This window comes from Rhinolophus sinicus, chromosome 14, assembly GCF_057876585.1.
Source record: "Rhinolophus sinicus isolate RSI-liver-muscle chromosome 14, RSI-T2T, whole genome shotgun sequence".
NCBI lineage: Eukaryota > Metazoa > Chordata > Mammalia > Chiroptera > Rhinolophidae > Rhinolophus > Rhinolophus sinicus.
The window spans coordinates 53,498,011-53,512,081 of record NC_142514.1 but is presented as its reverse complement, the minus strand read 5'-3'; the positions used below and the strand labels follow the sequence as shown (position 1 = coordinate 53,512,081).

The window sequence follows — 14,071 nt, the reverse complement described above, 5'->3', positions numbered from 1 at the left end:
TATCTCAATGTCTTAACCTATGTATAGGATTCATTTCACTGGAATCCAGGCTCCAAGCTTTAAATAAATCAATTACACAATTATATATGATCTTTGGAGTTCTCTCCTTAGGCTTCTAGTTTGAAAACAAGTCTTGAGACGAGGAGTATCTACTCAGAGATGATCTATTACTTGAGTTGTGCATTTGCTGAAACGAAAAGGATGAAAAAAAAATAGCAAGAAAAGCTAGAATAGGGGAGTAGAAAGAGGATAAGATGTAAATTCAGGAAGCTGAATAAAAGATATTAAAAGCATCATGAAAATAAGGGCACAGGCTTGAATGAGATATAGAATTAAGAGTTCACAGTTATCAGAAAGGAAAGAAACACAGAAAAGAGCGCAGGAAATATTAGGTCAAACATGCATGTGGATGGACATTCTTGAAGAATTAAAAAGATAGGAAATGCTGACCTCTGGCCACTTTAATTGTTCCATTTGTCATAACACATAGTCTGGTCAGATTCATCTAAAAAGAAAAAAAGGCAAACTTTGATGCCCCCAACATTATAATTTTCTTTCCTATGTAACCCTCTCCAAACCAATAATATATACCATTCTATTCTATGCTGCCTGAATTTCTTTCATTTCTATCCGCTAAGATTCCATTTGTGCATTCACGTTCTGTTGTTGCTTATTCCTTCAATCAAAAGCCACTGAGTGTTCAGAATCTGTGCTTAGATTCTGGTTCTGTAACAAAAATAAAACACAATTCTTACCCTCTTTGAGCTAACAATCTTTAGAAGGAGACGGACATATAAATCATGAGACAACCATCCAATGAGAGCCACAAAAGCAATACAAACCAAATAAACAAACAAACAAAAAAAAACAAGTCCTAGATTACTGGAGACTGGACACATTGGATGAATAAATATTTAAAATTAACATGAATGAGCATCTGTTCAGAAATCAGGTATCCAAGAAAAGACTGGTAATGAAGGAACCTAGCAAAGGGCAGCAGCACTTGTAACTGGCTAAAGACATAAACAACCAGACGACCTGAAAGAGTGTTCTTATCCATGCCACAAAGAGGGAACAGTAACAATGGAAACAAATGGCAGGGTCATCAAGTCCAATAAGAAAATTGCCAATAAAACGCAATACATCAGGCATATTAGGAAAGAAACTTTGATTTGGGAATGAATCATAGACCCATGTGATCACTGAAGCCTGTAATATAACTCTAGAATATCTCAGCTACTTATGATTCCATCCTATCAGATTTAGAAAAATGACAGGCTGAAGGCTTAGTCTGTCTAAGCTGTTTCAGAAATTAATTCCAAATATTAAACCCAAAACTGCTGTTAACATATAAGGCAGCATACAAGCTTGATAAGTCAGAATGGTGACAATAAAACTTGCAATGGTGCTACAGTGTGTAATCAATGTCTAATTGACTTACTAATTAAAGAAAATATTCTATCATATATTTTCTATAGATGAAGAGCCTACTCACATGTGTGAATTTATTTTTGGACTAGGGTTTATAGTCATACTAAGTATCTGTTACAGGTTAAAAGTTCAACAGCTGCTTTAGAAATATGCTTTATATATGCTTCTCATTGCATAGTTAGCCAGCTACCACATTCCTAGGTATTCTTTTTCTCAATCAAGTCCATATTTATATTCAATCAACATGACACAGCTAGTTGACCAATATGATAGGCAGTAAAATAATGAAGGATATGGATACATTACCAACAAAATTAATAAAAAATACTAAGTTTTATTGTAACTTGAATAGGTGAAAAGCAATACTATTCTGTGATTTAAAAATTATATATGGGAATACCTGCACACACACAGCATGCATAAATATATGTTCATACTTTATTATTTTATGTGGGAAGCAGGCTTTCATTTCAGGTTGGGTGTATGGGGGAAGATTATTTTATAGTCATATAAATCATATTATTTTATAATCATATAAATCATACCATTTTATTTAGTAAAGAGATATGTTTTAAATCATTCCAAACAGATGGGAATTTATCTTATTTTCAAATATATTTAAATGTTTCCTTCTCAGTTACTTACTTCTATATTATAGCACACACACACGCACACACACACACATACACACCTTTGATCTTTGCCTACCTAGAATAAGCAGAATACAGTCCAAATTTAGCCAAGAGTATTTAATTCAACATAATACATGATTGCAGAGATAGAGTCTCAAACTTCTGGGACTTGCCTCCCCCTTATACACCATTTACCATAAGAGATTGTCCACGTGAGCGTTACATGACCCCACCCATTGTCTATCATTATTTGATCCAGGAATGGGCACCTTACTGAATCTGAGACAGTCACAATCACCCCTGATGAATTCAAATTTGAAAATAAGAAATATTACGTTAGGATTCATGACAGTTAAATCACATCAACGGCTGTCCTTTAAAGAGAAAGATCACAAACTCCTACAGAGTCTATGAAAGATGCCCTGTGGCTTGGTTTTCCAACTCCTCCTTGGAGTATGGTAAGATCTTTTAAACAAGTATCATTCCAATAAATTGATTTTCTCTTAAGGTTGTCAAAACACTGCAACCAAATCAATTTAAACAACAAAACTGGGTTTCTGGTTCATCCCATTATTTGGCCCTGTATACATATAACCAAGTAAAAAATACTAAGTTTTTTTTAGTTAAAAAAAAATTACTAAGTTAATACCAACCTGATTATTGCCAAATTTCCTCTTGTTATTAAATAAAAATCAGGTTTTTGTTTGTTTGTTTTGTTTTTTTATCCTTTCTGCACACAATAGGGATGAACCACCTCTGGTCTCATATTCTTAGTAAATTTTTTTTTCTCCAGGCTAAATAATGGTAATTATGTTACTTAATCACTTTCCCTACCTGCAAGTTTCATTTTATTTACTTTACAAGGTTCATTTCAGTTGAGTGTTGCTTACCTGTCAATACCAATGAGTCAGCATAGAGCTATCCAAAATGTTCCCAGAAAATTTTGTAAGCCCACATCGAAGTCCAGTACATGCACAAAAGCATAGCAAGTTGCCAAAGGACTCCTTCCAGGAATTCTGTGACATCATAACTTTCTTCAGTTGATTCCAAAAGAGGTACAACCATTGATAGTCACTAAAAATAAAACAGGAAAAAGAAACTGAGCTTCTGAACAAGTACCAGAACAACAGCCTATGAGGAGTTATACTACTGTAATAGATGCTGAAATTTGCTGCTTGGTTCCCCTTTAAGGTGAACGTACTGGGAATGCTACTGGAAGATTATGCTCAGTTGTGTCATTTCAGGGAGTTGCCATTCATTGGAGAGAGCTTTGTTGCTCAAGTTCATGCCTCTTTGTTGGAAAAATCTATATCCAATGACTTGGTTGATATGAAAGTGTAGGTCCCTCACCACAATGAGAGCCAAATCTGAAAGGCTATTTCAGCTGAAGAGCTTAGGGAGTTGGTTGAACCTTGTTGTGACTGCACTGCTGCCTAACTTTCCCCATTGCCCAGTCCTATGTCCATCCTTTTTCTCTATAGATGCTGATTTTGACAGTACTCTCTAATAAACTCCTTGCACTCTAATCTCTCTCTCAGAGTCTGCTTCCAAGCAGCCCAACCTGCCACAAATTCCTAAAAAAAAAAGAGATTAAAAGAAAAAAGAAAAAAAAAAGCACACACACATTTAAGTAAACAAATGCATGTGTAATAATACATAAGTACATAAATAATAGATACTGAATATTTTACTTTTGTGTGTGCAATGTGTGTAAATTACTAAGTATTTTACTGCTAATACTAAATGCTTTATGTACTAAACACCTTGCTTGCATTACTTTCAAGCTTTTGTACGGGCATTATACTACAGATGAGGAAATTTATCCTTAGAAATTTTGAGCAATTTATCCAATATGAAATAGCCAGCAAGTACCAGAACTAACGATCAAAACCCAATAAACCTTACTGAAAAACTGCTTCCTTCACCATTTTGATGTATATTATCTCAAACCTCAAATCAGAAGTTAGAATCTACACTTCAGAAATGAGAATATAACACGCATATATCCTGTACCACAGTTTTCCTTTCCTGAGTTATCTAAAAGTCCAGAGTTGATCAGAATAATACGTTAGTAAACAACTAGCCAGTACCAGGAAATACTTAATAATGTGTTTTAATATGTTACTTAGTCTTTTTTGGGGGCTCTTCAGCACTTCCTTTTTTTTTTTTTTTTTGCAGCACATAGTTCAACTTGTTGACATATCATGTGTAGTCACTATAAAGATAAAATCTTTAGAGATACAGTATATCATTTACAGAAGACAGATAAGTAATTGACTAATGGTGAGAAAACAGATTAATCAAGTCAATCACTACATGGATAATTTGATGCTCGCATGCAACAGAAAACAGACAAAATTTTCTTCTTGCCATTTTTAGACACATTCAAGCTAATTTTGAAAGACTTTAAGACAAAATGCATAAGGTTTGTATATCTGGGTAATTTAATCAAGATTTAAGCAATAAAAATAGGCTTTAACTCAGATAGTTGCTCATATATCCTTGATATATCTTTTCCAATTAAAATATAATTATCTTATAATGTGTACTAATAATACAGAAAGCCAATATGAACAAAGACTTTCTGTCATTAGTCATAGTGCTTTTGGCATATTTGAAACAAATGTGTCTACGCATTCTAAGTTTCTACTTAATATGCAAAAGTTTAATATTACCTAGAAAATTTGATTAAAATTAGCAAAAATTTGCTTATTTTAAAAGAGATGTTTAAACAAGATTTGTTTTGTTAATTAGCATTAGGAGTAATTTTGAACTTTTTTATTGTATTTTATTTAAACAAGGTCATTCCACATCTCAACAAATAGAAAAATGTAAAGTCAGGTTTTAAAGTTTTATATCTATATATGGAGAAAGAGAGAGAGAGAGATACGTGTGTGTGTGTGTGTGTGTGTGTGTGTGTGTGTGTTTAAAATAATCAAATATTGGGCTATAGAGAATTTCTGCCTTGAATCTCATTCCTAGAGCACTTGGATAAAAGATACCATGCCTTCTTAAAGTACTTTAGCAATTAGAATGAAAGATATATTCAGTCTTTTCATTTTGAAGGAAACGGTATTTCATTTCAGCTTATCAATATAGAGAAACTGTATCTGCAATATGATCAAATATATCATCTATCAAGCACAATCATCAAGCTATATATGCCATGAAATTGGAGTAAATCTGTCTTCTGAAATAGAAAAAAGAAATATAGAATTATTTTTATATACTATCTATTCATATTGGCACATGTGCAATGTAGAAACAGTGTTGTTAATTCTGGGAGTTTCTGCATATTTCAGTGCACTTAATCATTGTTCATCTTATCAAAAGATCTGAAGCTATTGTCAATGGGTGTACAGAAATTTACTGAGTTAATAATTTTGACTCAGCTAACAAATGCCTAGAAATGAGAATTGGACACACGATCCAGAAATTAAAATGTCTTGGATGCACAATCTAGGTTAGGACACTGGAATACATTTTAGAATGAAACATGCTAGCAACCTATAAATGAAAGCTTTTCTCCATATATCCAACTTAGATATACACAAGGTTTCAGGGCAATCCATGATAGAAAATTATGATATATACTGTATTAACTATAAAAGATTTAAAAACTCTCAGGACCTCATGACTAATGACTATCAAAAGCCATGTACCTTCCAAAAGGAGGAACTTATGTTTGAGGTTTTCACTTTATGTCAAAAAAATTATTTTAACTATAAGAAAATTCAGATTGTAGGAGGGAGGCACAAGTGCATTGTATCATTGTAAAAAATGATAATTTTATTTGCAAAATCATGGTCATATACTGGACTTAGGAAACCATTTGGGCTAAATTTCCAGGAGTTCTTCAGTTAAAAACCCAAAGGTTAAAAACATGGAAGTCAGCTTGAGACGAAGAATGAAGATTGCTTCCACAAAGTTAGTGGAATTTGCCAGTGGAGAGACTTTGTTACAAGTACAGACATTATTTAATGACCAACAAGTGTTCAATAAACCCATGGAAGCTATTGACTAAGATATTACAAAGCTAACATGTTTTTATTCCTTTCTATGTGATAATTATAAAGGATTTTATATGCATTATCACATTTAAAATCCTGGTAACATTCTTAGGAGGTGTGTATTGTTCTATTATTATCATTATAGATGAAATAACTAAAACTAAGAGAGATTAAATGTATTCAAAAACATAGAAGCATTTTGCTTGCCTTATTCTGCTTCCTAAATAGGATGATTCCTTTGCTTCCTCAAGATAGCTCTCGGAATACGTAACTCAGCTTTGTTTTCTCCTGAGTTGAGAGCCAAGGTAAAGCCAGAGTAGTAGAATTGGGGGATTCAAGAGACAGCAAATTGCTTTACATGAGATCAGAGAGACACAGATTAGTGGACAAAGACAGAATTAAGAGAACAGACCTGCAGCCATTTGAAAAGGATCTGCATTGAGCGAAACCAAGAGAGTTGTGAGAGCATCCATAAAGAGCAGAAGTGTTGTCAAAACGGCAGTCATATTCTAACAGGAATTTTAGGATGCTTTGTGATATAATATATCTGATGTTTTCCCAATATAATAGAAAAGGCCTATACTTCTCTTCACTGGTTTGCATTGGAGAGGATTTTTTTTTCCGTATTAATTGACCTAATGAGATTTGTTTTAAAGAGAATCGATCAAGGCTCAAAGAGCTCATTAATTTTGATTTTATGAGGAAATTACCCAAATTCATACAAGTAAGTAGTAGAACTGGAATTCCATCCTGTTGTTTAACTTCCAGTCTCTACCACTAATCAGCTCTCTATAACAGTTCTGCCCACCAAGATCCTCTTTTTCATACACAGAATAACATTCACTTTCTTTTAGTAAAAGCTCAATGCCTGAGGAAAGCAGCCAAAAATGAAACAGTAACTGACAGTGCCCAATTCATCACTAGATTATTCAATTATTAAATCAACTACTTAAAAAAATCTCAAATATTAATATTTCCCTATAGTATTGCAACAGCCAACCAATCATTTAAAATTACAAATATTAAATAATACTTTCACTAGCTGGGGAAAGGCTTTTGCTATAGGAGGTGAGCATCCCTCTCTAGCCCTGAAGGGAGAAAATTCCAAATGTGAGTAGACAGAAAATATAGTAGATAGCCAATTTCAGAGTGTAAATAAAAGATGTCAAATGAATGAATGTGGAAAAATTTATACCAGGATAGGCAAGAAGACTTTAGAGAATCTTTAAAGAGTCAATAACACCTGAATAGAGTCTTAAAGATAACCAGGATTTTGCCATAGGATGGGTACTTGTGAGGTATTACCAGTCCTGAGACAATTATGTACAAAGACATTTGTAAAAGTTGCAACATTTTTGAAGACTGAGGATAAATTTAATTTCTCTTTCTCAGTTGATAAACTTCGTTGGGTTTGACCAACAGATTTATTTAATGAAGCATTCAAAATAATTGTGTATATTTATCCAAAGAATTTTTGTTTAGCAGGATATATGGAGCTTCAGAGAAATAAAAAATGTTTAATCCTGGCTGTTTGCAATATTTAACCAAATAAAACAATTTAGGAATAAATAATCTTAGATAAGGATTACTGATAATTTAACACTTCTGTGAGACTTTTTGTTATTTTTTGAAATCTTTTCAACATTTTGCCATCTTGCATTCAACCTTATACTTCAAACAGAGAATTGTATTATCCTCTTTATGTGAAATATTTTCCATTAATTATTGTCTGCAAACTTGAGTCATTTTGAAATTGTATCAGAATTTTCAGACCATATTTTGTCTTGATTGCTGGACTTAGGTTTGCTATAGTAGTATGTTTCTCAAACTAGGAGGAATTGACATTTCCTTCTCAAATCGATTTTCTTTAGAAGTCTCTCAAAGTTCCTATCAGTAAGAATGATGCTTCCTGATATGAGTTTGTGTGTGGCTGCTCTAACAGTCGGGGGGATATAAAATGATACCTCACAGCACTTTGGCTTTGTTTGGTCCACTAAAATAGAAATTTATGATTATAAATGTATCAATCAATTTAGCTATTTCTACATATATTTTCAAAAGAACCCTGCTTTTCATAACACTTGTCAAGACTTCTTTTCTCTAAAATGTATAATGTAACACTAGAAACATATATATTTTTTCTCCCACCCCAGTATCTACTGGTATCTAGTAAATTGCCTTGAAAAAGCAATAAATTTGGGTTGATTTATTGTTCTTTTTGGTTTTGTAACATTTGTGATAAACCTTCCCTATAGTTCTTTGAGAGCAAAAGGGAAAATGGCCCTCAAAACTTCTTAGGAACAAGGAGTCTCTCCAGTCAGACCATGATTTGCATTTGAACCAACCAGAGAGTTGCCGAAGGAAAGTTTTCACATTTCCATGTCCAGAAAGATGCATTCCTTTTACCTTCCTAAGTCAGAGGATGAAATCATAGTCAATATATCTTAGCACATGAACTATTAAGTACATTTTTCTTTGTCTACAGAAATCAATGGCATACACAAAATCACTGGTTATTCTCCCCTCCTTGGACAAAAAAAAAAAAAAAAAATGTAGAGTGGAGGGCTTTTTCTTTTCTTTTTCTTTCTTTTTTTTAAGAACAAAACAAAACAAAAAAACCTCATTTGGATCAATTTGTTTCTTGCTACTACAAGTATAATAAGAATCATTTATATAAGCCAAAATTATATGAGGCTATGGGCTAGGGGAGAGTGTGAATATTAGAATTTAGCAGGGTTAAAAGCTTTCAGTCTTTAGAAAATCCATCACATTATTCTCAGTGAAGAATCAAACTGTATAGCTAAGGAATTTAGAAATGCTGAAGTCAAGCCCACCATTAAGAGAAGGGAGTGGGATTAAGCTCTCCTTCCTGAAAAGGAGAGTATCCATTTATGTTATTTGGGATTATATGGGATTCTTCTATTAGGAAGATTACTCTCTTCTTTCTCAATTTTTTCTTCATTATTTTATTTATACCATCATGGACTCATGTGTATTTATTTATTTATTTATTTATTTATTTATTTATTTATTTATGTTTTACTTTGGATTATAATACAATACTGTGTTATTTATTTATTACTGCTTCTGTTGCAGAAATTGTTCTAGCCTTGACCTTTCAGAGCTCTTTCAGTTTGACTCCTTGTGTCTCTTTGACATGCCCCATCCTTTTGCACCTTACTTTCTGGTACTAAAAGATGCTCCTAGTTCATTGTATATTTTCCCTGCCATAGCCCTAGAATTAAATTTTAATTGGAAAAAATAATTTGGTAGGGCTCTGTACTCAGTTACCACAGAAGCCATGGTCTCCTATTATCCTCAGGTCACCTAAAGAAGGAGGGATTTTTGTCTCACTGGATGTTAAGAGTTGGATCACACATGTACTATTCCAAGCAGGTTTAAAGTTTCTATAAATGCAATATTACTATGTCATATCTAATCTCCCTGCAGTTTAAATGTCTTTTGTTTCTTGAGAGGCCTTTGAATCTGTCAGGGTTCCAGAAGGAAATATAGCATGCTTAATCTGGATTTGATGGTTTTATAAAGGAGTAGTTACAAAGTGTGAACAGGGTTTAATAAAGGATAATGCAATGTCCTCGGACTAGAAAGCTATCATTCTTAAGTATTTATGGGTCAATGGAAGGAGTGGTTACCAAAACCTGGAGAAAAATCGATATATGCAAAAAGGCTCCATACAGAAAGGACATAGTCATTCCAATGCAGTCAACCCATTCTTCTGATCTGTGTGTCCTTCTACCTTCAAATGTGCTACCAAGAATTTTCACAGGCTTAAACCAAGAGAAGATGGAGGGCACAGGAGGTCACTGAGGCAGGCAGTTTCCTAGGGCCCAAATTAGGTGGAGAAGGGTGGAGAGTAGATAGGGCATGTGGAAATATGTAGTAGATTTTTATTCCAATAGCAAGCAAAAAAACAACAATTTCCTTCCTGTACTAGTTTTCTGCCTAGTATTTCATAAGATCATCACTTATTTTCAGATGCAAACTGGGGTCAAGTTCAATATTGTAATATTTACAAGTTAAGATTATCTACATTCATGTGCCATAGGAATAGAATTCCAAATGGAAGAAGTTTTTTGACCAATTTGTATATCTATCAGATATCAGTTATAATTTAATACTATGCCTCCTTATCCTGCAAATTCTCTGATGCTTTAAGCCTCTGGTATCTTAACACAGAAATATTTCAATTGGGGCTATAATAGGTTTCATTGATATTGTGCCTCCAATTCAGTTCACCACACCCTTTCATGTAACTCCAGTTTTATTACTAGTTGAATATGATGGATAATTTGTATTGATCTTTTGTCTCTTTGGATTCTGGGGGTGGGGGGGTGGGGAGAGATAGTCCTTAACTTCCTAGATGGCTGAGAAAAATAGAGAGCTTCATAATATGTGCATATACTTTTGCTTGGATGTCTTTCCACAAATGAGAAGAGGAAAAGTTCCATTTCATTCTTTTTTATTTTTCATGAGCATCCTAAATATCAGCAAAAGTGAAAATTTGAGATTTGTCCAATGTATCATGACTACCAGCCATTGTTCTGTCTCCCTAAAACCTTTACATTCCCATTCAGTTTTCTACCTTATCCTTCTCAAAACGTCTAAAGTTTCACCAAACCCTTATTCTAGACTGATGGCCTAATCTCATGCTTCATTAAGAAACCAAAAGCCATTTTACTGGTTTCTCAAGAATACAAAGTAAAAGTAGTCATAAACAAACATTATGAATTGAAACCTCAGTTTTGTTTATTTATATAATTATTTTAAAGACAGATGATAGTGAGGTATAATTGTTGGCCAAGGAGAACCATCCAGTATGGCTCCTTGAATCTGCTAATCTTGAATTTCCTTCTGAAATTCTCTGTGCTTGGTTTTCTCTCTTTCTGGATTGTTCTTTCCCCATACTCCTTTTGGTTCATATCCTTCCTTGATTCATGTTTGCTCACATTTTACCTCATCAGAGGGGTCTTCAACAAATTTAATGCAACCCCTTAAAAATACCAATGGCATTTTTTAAATAAATAGAACAAAAAATCATCAGAATTGTATGGAATCACAAAAGACACCCTAATAGCAAAAGCAACCCTGATTAAAAAAAAAAAAAGAAAGAAAAGACTGGAGGTATTCCCTGACTTCAATTTATACTACCAAGTGACAATAATCAAAACAACAAGGTATTGGCAAAATAAAACAAAACAAGAAAACAAAAAACGAACAAAAAAAACAAACATAAAAAGATACATAGACCAATGGAATAGAACTAGGAACCCAGAAATAAACCCACATATAAATGGGCAGATAATTTTCACCAAAGAAGCCAAAAACTGACAATGGAGAAAAGAAAGTCTCTTCAATAAATGGTGCTAGGAAAATTGGCAAGTCATGGGCAAAGGAATAAAAGTAGACTGCTATCTTTCACCATGTACCAAAATTACTCAAAATGGATCAAAGACCTAACCATAAGACTTAAAACAATAAATTGCATAGAAAAAAAGCATAAGGACTAAACTTATGTAACTTGGTTTCAGAGAGAGTATTATGAATATGAACTCAAAGGCAAGGAAGGTAAAAGTAAATATAAATGAATGGTACTATATCAAACTGCACAGCAAAAGAAACCATCAACAAAATAAAGAGGCAACCAAACTAATGGGAGAAGATATTTGCAATCAACACCTCTGAGAAAGGGCTAATATCTAAAATGTAAGAAAAATTCAAGCAACTCAACAACAACAAAAAACAAAAATCCAATTAAAACATAGCCAAAGGACCTAAATGGACATTTGTCCCTAGAAGACATACAAACAGCCAACAGATATATGAAAAGATGCTCAAATTCACTAGCTATTAGGAAAATGTGAATCAAAATCACAGTGAGATATCACCTCACACCTGCTGGGTTGGCTATCAACAAAGACAAGTAATAACAAGCGTTGGAGAGGTTTGGAGAAAAAGGAACCCTCATACACTGTGGTGGGAATATAAACTGGGGAAGCTACTATGGAAAACAGTGTGGAGGTTCCTCAAAAAATTAAGAATACAATTACCATATGAACCAGCAATCCCTCTTCTGGCTATCTACCCCAAAAATCTGAAAACATTTATTTGTAAAGATATATGTACCCTTATATTCACTGCTACATTATTCATGGTGGCCAAGTCATGGAAACAACCACAGTGTCCATTGATGGATGATTGGATAACAATGATGTGGTACATATATACAATGGAATATTACTCAACCATAAGAAAAGATGAAATACTGCCATTTGTGACAACATGGAAAAATCTTGAGATTATTGTGCTAAGCGAAAGAAGTCAGACAGAAAAAATAGAGAATTTTACGACTAAATTCCTATATGGGATATAAAACTGCAAGCAACAAACAAACAAAGAAACAAGCAAAGAAACAAAAACTCATAGACACAGACAACAGTTTAGTGGTTACCAGAGGGTAAGGGGAGTCGGGAGTGGTAGAGGAGGGTACAGGGGGTCAAACATAAGGTGATGGAAAGAGAAGTGACTCTGGATGGTGAGCACACAATACAGTATATACATGATGTACGCTTGAAATTTACATAATTTTACTAACCAATGTCACCCCCAATAAATTTAATAAAAATAAAACAAACAGAAACTCATAGACACAATGGACATGTTAATGGATATCAGATGGTAAATGGGAAGGAGGGTGGGAGAAGAGGGTAAAGTGGTTCAAATATATGGTAATTAAAGGAGATTGGGTGTTGAACACACAATGCAATATACAGATAGATGATAGATAGATAATAGATAGATAGATAGATAGATAGATAGATAGATAGATAGATAGATGATATATTACAGAAGCATATACTTGAAACCTACATAATTTTGAAAACAACTTTAATCCTCTGGTATCTTAACAGCAAAATATTTCATTTTGGGTTTTCATAACTTTCTTTGAACCTATATAATTTTACTAACCAATGTCACCCCAATAAACGCAATAAAAATGTAATGAATAAAGTAGTGTTCAAGAATTCCACCACTTCACTGTTATTGTGTTTATTGTGTTCATAGTAATTATAGCCACCTGACAAAATATAGATTTTTTTTTTTTTTTAATGTCTGCCCCTACCCTACTTGAATTTATCTCCAAAAGTGAGGGTTTCTTTTTGTTTGCTGCTGTTATTTCCTCAGTGACTAGAATATTTTCTGCACTGTTTAAGTCTAATGGTTTGCCCATTTAATAATCTCCTGCTATGGAAAGGTTAAACATTTCCTCTGCATATTCAAAAATATGCCAGACATATTCAAATATTTGTTGAATATAAGAATAAATAGAAAATTAATGTGTTTGGACATAGCAATCAGTGATTATGTCATCATAAGTACATGTATATGAACTTCTTAAATAGACATGCCTGCTTATCCTTTACTTTGTTTACTTTTCTAAATAATTGAATATTATGTATGTCCATGTAAAGTTAGTTTGGAAACATGGTATCCAACATGGAAGCACTAGTTAATCTAGAAGCACACTATCTCAGTACAATTATTAACTTAAAATGTCAGTAGTGCAAATGAAGGTATACTGTAAATGTAAAATACACAACAGATTTTGAAAGCTTGGTATGAGAAAAATACAAAATATCTTATTCATGATTTTATATTGATTACATGTAGAAATATTAGTATTTTAAATATAAGTGAGCAAATACAATATGTTATGAAATTAATTTTACTTGTTAAGTTTTAGCTTTTTTAACGTGGCTACTAGAAAATTTAAAATGGCACATATGGCTGTATTAATTACATCTCCATTGGACAACACTGATACAGAATCTTTGGGTAGAGTCAAACTCCTAAAGTTTAAATTCCTTGTTAGGTACTGAAGCACAGTTGCATTAAAGATGGTAAACATTTTTTAAATGTATTTAATCACTAACTTAAAGATAATCTACCACTAATGTCACAAAGTGTTCGCCTTTACTA

General features: G+C 33.1%; 1 long non-coding RNA gene across 1 annotated transcript in view; it reads right to left on the bottom strand.

Annotated features, from left to right (window-relative positions):
* The window catches only part of LOC141572116 (uncharacterized), a 347,085-nt gene that overhangs the window by 3,191 nt on the left and 329,823 nt on the right, over positions 1–14,071 (bottom strand). The window contains exon 3 of the long non-coding RNA XR_012497281.2: positions 2,954–3,137. This is a non-coding gene — a long non-coding RNA (uncharacterized LOC141572116). The remainder of the gene's footprint in view (positions 1–2,953; positions 3,138–14,071) is intronic.